A 6347-nucleotide genomic window follows, 5' to 3' on the forward strand; every position below is an offset into this window, starting at 1 on the left:
GGACCAGGGTGCTGCCTTGGTGAAGCAATGCCACCCCCTTCCCCACCCTGTCTATAGCCATGAGGAATTTATTTGGGCAATGCTTTGGTGCCACCAAACCTTCCTTCTAAATCTCTGAAAGCTATTTTTTAAAAAAATTCCAATTGCTTCCTTAGGTTTAATAATGCAGGTTCATGGTGAGAGAGAATTCCTAGCCCGTATCAATGAACAAAGTCCTTTCCTCCAGGATTCCAGGGGCACGGGATACTCAGTGTCTGGTTTTTGAGACCTCAGTGAGCAGTACAGGGACCCAGATGTGTTTGAGCCGGTGACAGCGCTTACTCACAGGTGATGAGTTTAGTTTTGTCCATGAGGGGAATTAGAATCTGTTTTCGGTCAGGGACTAGTTGCAGGTTCACTGTGAACAGCGGTAACTGCAGGAGGCTAGAGGATTCTCACCACGGTGTGAGGCCTGAAAAACATCAGATCTTCAGCTGGAAAAGTCTAGACTAAGTGACAGTGGCTGACTTCTAGGGAGCGTTCACATGCGTGGCTTCTGGTGTTTTACCTGGACCCAGCCCCATGGCAGTGTCATTGCTATCCATGTGATAACTAAGGATTGGGAGGATGTGAAAAGCTCCCAAGTACCCATGACTGTGGTGAGATTTTCTGCTAGATGATCATACCCTAAAACCCTAATGTGCTGTTTGCCCAGGGGGCTGGGGGAGTTGCACGGAACTCCAGAAAATTCACTTATTTGCAAAATGGTACACAATCCTTAAATCCTATCTAGATTTCTAGCCTCAGATCCTAGTCCCTTTCGAAGAGCAGGTCCTTCAAACTGTCACTCCATCAATATTTGGTGAATTGATGATGGATGGATGGATAGGTGTATGGATAGAAACAGCAAATGTTACGAACTTTTCTACTGAGTCAGCCCATGATCCGAGAAAGATTGGGATAAAGTATGTATGAATTTGGGAAAGTAGAAGTCTGGGAGAAGAGGCTCTGCTTAGAAGAGCTGCTACTTCTTGGCAAAGGAGGCAATTGCCTGCACGTTAGAAGAGGCAGGTGTGTTTGATGAAGGAGTTTAAGTGAGGCTCACGGGGGAGAACGTGTCAGATTCATAGCAAACTGTTAATTGCAAGTCAGGAAATGAGGATGTGGCAGAGTTTATAAGGTGAGTACTTGAATATAAGGCTAAAGCAAGTAGGAACTATTGCAATCTATTAGCAGTCAAATAAATGGAATAAAAAGCATGTGATAAATGTTTGCTGTTTTCCTTACTGTTTGTTGTATTGGGCTTGAAATGCATTAATGAAATATGCTTGTGTTTTCAACTTCTGTGGTTATCTTATTTCATGGAAAATACTGTGTGCAATATTTCCGAGTTCTGGGAGAACCACAGTGGGTCTGAATGATTTCATTATCTCCTCGTGCCTGTCCATCAGTTACCTTCCGCTGTCACTGACATCATTCATCCCACATTCCCATCTTTCACCCGTTACCACTATGGCAACGTGCCGTTTACCCAGACGAGCTGCTTTGTTGTGTCTGGGCGGGATACCCCTGCTTTGAAAGAGGTCAAACATCTGTGCTCAAGGGCATGCCGTTTGGTGCGGGGCCTCTGGTAAAAGCCCGACAGCTGCAAAAGAAACACCAGCCCCTGTCCTGGGAAGCAGGGAAGGGCAGAACCGCACTGCAAACGTTTGGGCCTTTCACACCTGTGCTTGGTCTAGCCTGATCTTCTCTGGGCTTAACCTTGGCCTAGAAACTCTTGCCTCTTCCTTCCCTCCCAGGTCATAACAGAGCCCTTTGCAGTTTCACAATTAGGAGGTAATCCAGGGGATGAATAGAAAGACATGTTTAATTTAGGAAATACTCACTATAAATCTTTATCAAGAGGCCATTGCCTAAAGAATGATCAGAAGGAAAAGAGGACACAGATTAAGCAAAAGTGTTGCAAAATGAAAAATCCAAATGGCACAGGGGCTGAGCAGGTGCGGCAGCAGCCAACGGGGCCGGCTCCAGCTCTGCACACACAGTGACATGTTCTCCTGGTCCAAGGCCAGCGCACATTTGAATGGGATTGATTAATGCCAAGTTCGCTTTAATTCCTGTTGTAGCACAGATTTACCAAATCATAACTCAGGGGGTTTTATTTTATTAGTGCTAATCTTAAGTACAGAAGTCATATTGTCAGATATCATTAGGCTCCATTGCTTTGTGATATGTTAATATTATACTCCAGGAACTCTTTGTACCAAACTATGAAGGTGAGTTGTATTCAAGAATTAAATGAATGAACATTTGTTTAGTACCACTTAATGTAGGTTTGAAGCCTTGTGCCAAGCCCTGTGTCTAGTCTATCTCAATTCTCACAGTTGTCTTGTAAACTAGAAGTGCTGTTCCTATTTTTTTTTTTTTTCAGATTGGAGACAGACAACAGGGCTTCGTTTACTAAGTTGATTAAAACTCATGTCCTTTTCTGTCTCTTTTCATCAAACTTGTCAGTAATTGTTCTGGAAATAAAGATAGAGAGTTGAAAGACACTGAGCAAGTGTCTTTTGTGAAGTGAGTTTTGCCCCTTCTGCTTTACATTCTTAAACCTTTGACTATGTATTTGCTTTAAAAATAATTTTCAGCATTTCTGTATTGCACACAACCTGAGGTCTCTTGCTTCTGCAATGTTTCTTGCTATGGAAATTTTAATAGTGGTCCACCCCAATTTGGCCTACCAAATTTTGTCTCTTTCCCTCTTCAAAATTTGATTTAACAATTCGTCACCTGTATATGACTTGACCGGAATAATTCTACTATTGGATTTTCATACACAGCATAGAATGAAAACCTAGTGTAATATTTATGGTTGTTGGCTAAGGTTTACTGCAGGACTATCCTTGGTGCTGTGTCTAGTAATTGAATTTTCCTGTTTGGATCCTGAGCTCTGTGAGAGTATTCATATATACTTCCAGACCCTGGAGGCCATTGTCGGAGTTCTGCAATATAGAAAAAACTCAGTGCAAATACACAATTTTTAAACTAAATGACCCAAGATGGATATCGAGGTTCAGCCTCAGTCATAATCTTTTCACTTCTTAAAACAATTAATTAATTGTATTATTTTGTGATACAGTTCCAATAGGCTCTGGGATTTCACCTCCCCTTTTCCTAGCTCTCCTCTCCCTAAATGATTTCCCCTACATTATTCCAAAGTACAGTCCTTCATAAATAGTCCATCATTCTGCTATTTAATTGTAGGGAAGGACAACCACAAATAGTCCAGCATCCTATTGTCAAGATATATTCAACAGTCTCACTGGGAATCCATCTTTGATTTGGAAGTAGAGATGAATTCTACCTTGTATTTTCACATCTGGATATGATAGTTTCTATTACACAGTTACTATACATCTGCCTAAATTAAAAGCCATAAGACAAACTTAACAACAGAAAGAAAAATAGTAAAATTACAACATGAAGTTAACTAACATGCTACTGAATGGCCAATGTGTCATTGCAGAAATAAAATCAAAAGTTTCCTTGAAGAAAAAGATGCTACTATATGACCTATATTTCACTAAAGAAATTAACATGAAAAAAATCTTTATTAAAGATATAAAAATAAAGACAAAAGTATCGAAACCCATAAGATGTCGCAAAAGACAGTATTTAGAGGGACCTTTGTAACATCAGGTGCTTACAAAAAACAGAAATATCTCAAATAAATGATCTAATAATATGTTTCAAGGACTTATTAATAAAAGAAAAATGATAATCACAGCAAAAATAAATGGAATTGAAACTAAGAAGTACAAATCACATCAAGAAAGAGCCATTTTTTAAAAAAAGATTTATTTATATATTGGAAAGTCAGATATATAGAGATGAGGAGAGACAGAGAGAAAGATCTTCCGTCTGATGATTCACTCCCCAAGTGACCACAACGGCCGTTACTGCGCCAAGATTCGGAGCCAGGATCCAGGTCTCCCACGCGGGTGCAGGGTCCCAAAGCTTTGGGCTGACCTCGACTGCTTTCCCAGGTCACAAGCAGGGAGCTGGATGGGAGGTGGAGCTGCCGGGATTAGAACCGGCGCCCATATGCGATCCCGGTGCATTCAAGGCAAGGACTTTAGCTGCTAAACCACACCGCCAGGCCCGAGGAAGAGCCATTTTTAAAGAAGATGAGCAAAACAAACTTTTAGCCAGACTAGCAAAGAAAAGCAAGAGAGAAAATCCTGGTGAAGTTAGACAGGAGAAATAACACATTCTAAGAAACTAGTAAGGTGATCTCTTCTGTGATCATCATGTGGTGTTCTTCTTCACCTATTTTAATATTTTTCACATCAAAGTCTATATTATCTGATATAAGGATGCCATACCAGCTCGATTTTCCTTTCTATTAGCCTGGAATATATATATATTTTTTATCCTTTAACTTTCAGTTTCCACATATCTTTGTTGTTGAGATGGATCTCCTGTAGGTAACAGAAGATGGATTTTGTTCCTTGATCCAGTCTGCATATCTATGATATTTGATTAATGAGTTTAAGCCGTTTACATTCAGGGTTGATATTGATGGGTGTTGGTTTGCTCCTATCATTTTAGCGATGGGTTGTTCACTGTTTGATTTAGTCTTCTGTTGCTGTTTTGCTCAGATGCTCTTCACATTTGCCTTTGGTTTTTGTGAGTACTATTCCTTTTCTTTGTGAAGAGAACATCTTTAAGTATCATTTGTAGGGCAGGTTCAGAAAGGGTGAATTCTTTGAGCTTTTCTTTACTGTGGAAGAATTTCCTTTCAGTTTCAAAGACAAAGGAAATCTTTGCTGGGTAAGTTATTCTGGGCTGATCATTTTTTCCTTTCAATATCTGGAATATGTTGCTTCATTCCCTTCTGGCCTCTCTTCCATCCTCCTCTGAGAGATTAGCAGCAAGTCTACATGTTAGTTGGTTTTTTTCACATGCATATTTAAGGATATCTTCCCTGTGTTCAACTGAAGAGAGCTTGATTATTATGTGTCATGGTGAAGTTCGCTTTTGGTCAGTCCTGTTGGAAGTTCTGTTTCCCAATTTTTTTCTCCAAATTTGAAAAATTTTTCTTTATTATTTCATTGAATACAATTTTTTAAAAAAATATTTTTGATGATGTTTTCATTGTTGATTAGGGTGGGAAGGGTTGAGGATTACAGAAAAGCTGATGAGACTATTGCTTCAGAATTTTCTTTTTCTTCTTCCTGTGTCTGGGGAAAGGTGGAGAGTAAGGGGAGAAGCCACACCCAGCCTCCCAACTGCCTCAGTACCCAGAAGTGAGGAATGGCCACCTAATGTCATCCCGGTGTTGTTGAAGTGGGACATGCTCTGAGGGTTCTGCTCAAGTGCAAGGATGAGGAAATCTTTCCAAGGTCCATTGGCCGATCTAACCCAATTTAGAGTCATTATTTGCCCAGATATTTGCTGTCAACACTTGGCTCGAGTAGTTGTTCTACCTCCTTCTTCTGTTATGGTACCAGATGTCTTTTGCAGGCTCCAATGGATTGCCATATCCTCCAGGTGCATCTGGGCATGCTGTCCACTGTTCCATCTGAACCACTGTGGGGGCCTAGGTCAGACATGTACACTCCTTGCCCAGACCACAGACCCTGAAATTCTCTCTGTGCTTGGAGTTCTGAGTCCAGTGGTTCAGTTGAGGGGATCCACAAAGAAACCTTGTGTGAAGTGATCCCAGACATGACTGTTGTGTGCCTTAACAGTACAGGATTTGGCTCAGTCTGTCACTCAAATTAGCCTATGCACACTGGTAATTGCAATTGCTAGGTCAGTTCTGTCCCCAGCCCCATCTCTTACACAAACCAATGGATTCTGAGACCTAATACAACTCTTCCCACCGTGTTTGCTTCGGCAGCACATATACTAAAATTGGAATGATACAGAGAAAATTAGCATGGCCCCTGCGCAAGGACAACTCTTCCCACGACACACTTGGCCCTCATGTACACCAGTGGTAGCTGCAGCTCAGTCAGAGTGACCCCTAATAACCCCCACCAGGCCACCCCCACCCTTGGTTTCTGTGCTTGCCAATATGTGCAGGAAACTGGTCCAGTCTGCCCATATCCCATTCAGCACTCATACACGTCAATGGATATTGAAATCTAGCCTCATTCAACTGATTCCACTATCTAGCCTTCATTCATGCTGGCCAGTGCCACTGCCTGTCTGGCCAGGCCCTTCCCCAGCCCTGGTTCTCACGCAGTGCCAGTTTCAGTCTATCAGAATAGTGACCACAGTTTCCATACTGGACCTACTTCCAGTCCTTGATTTTTCATTCTCCAGGTGGTTCTGCAGTCTAGCTTGACAGGTTTTGGCCCCAG

The 6347-nt window shown here is 41.6% G+C and overlaps 1 non-coding gene across 1 annotated transcript; it reads left to right on the forward strand.

Annotated features, from left to right (window-relative positions):
* The first annotated feature begins 5865 nt into the window (after nt 1-5865).
* LOC121146323 lies at nt 5866-5973 on the forward strand. Its single transcript, XR_005882191.1, has one exon. It is a non-coding gene; the product is annotated as a U6 spliceosomal RNA (small nuclear RNA).
* The last annotated feature ends 374 nt before the right edge of the window (nt 5974-6347 follow it).

The sequence above is a fragment of the Ochotona curzoniae genome, unplaced genomic scaffold (assembly GCF_017591425.1).
Source record: "Ochotona curzoniae isolate NIBS_2020 unplaced genomic scaffold, NIBS_Ocur_1.0 scaffold_3890, whole genome shotgun sequence".
NCBI lineage: Eukaryota > Metazoa > Chordata > Mammalia > Lagomorpha > Ochotonidae > Ochotona > Ochotona curzoniae.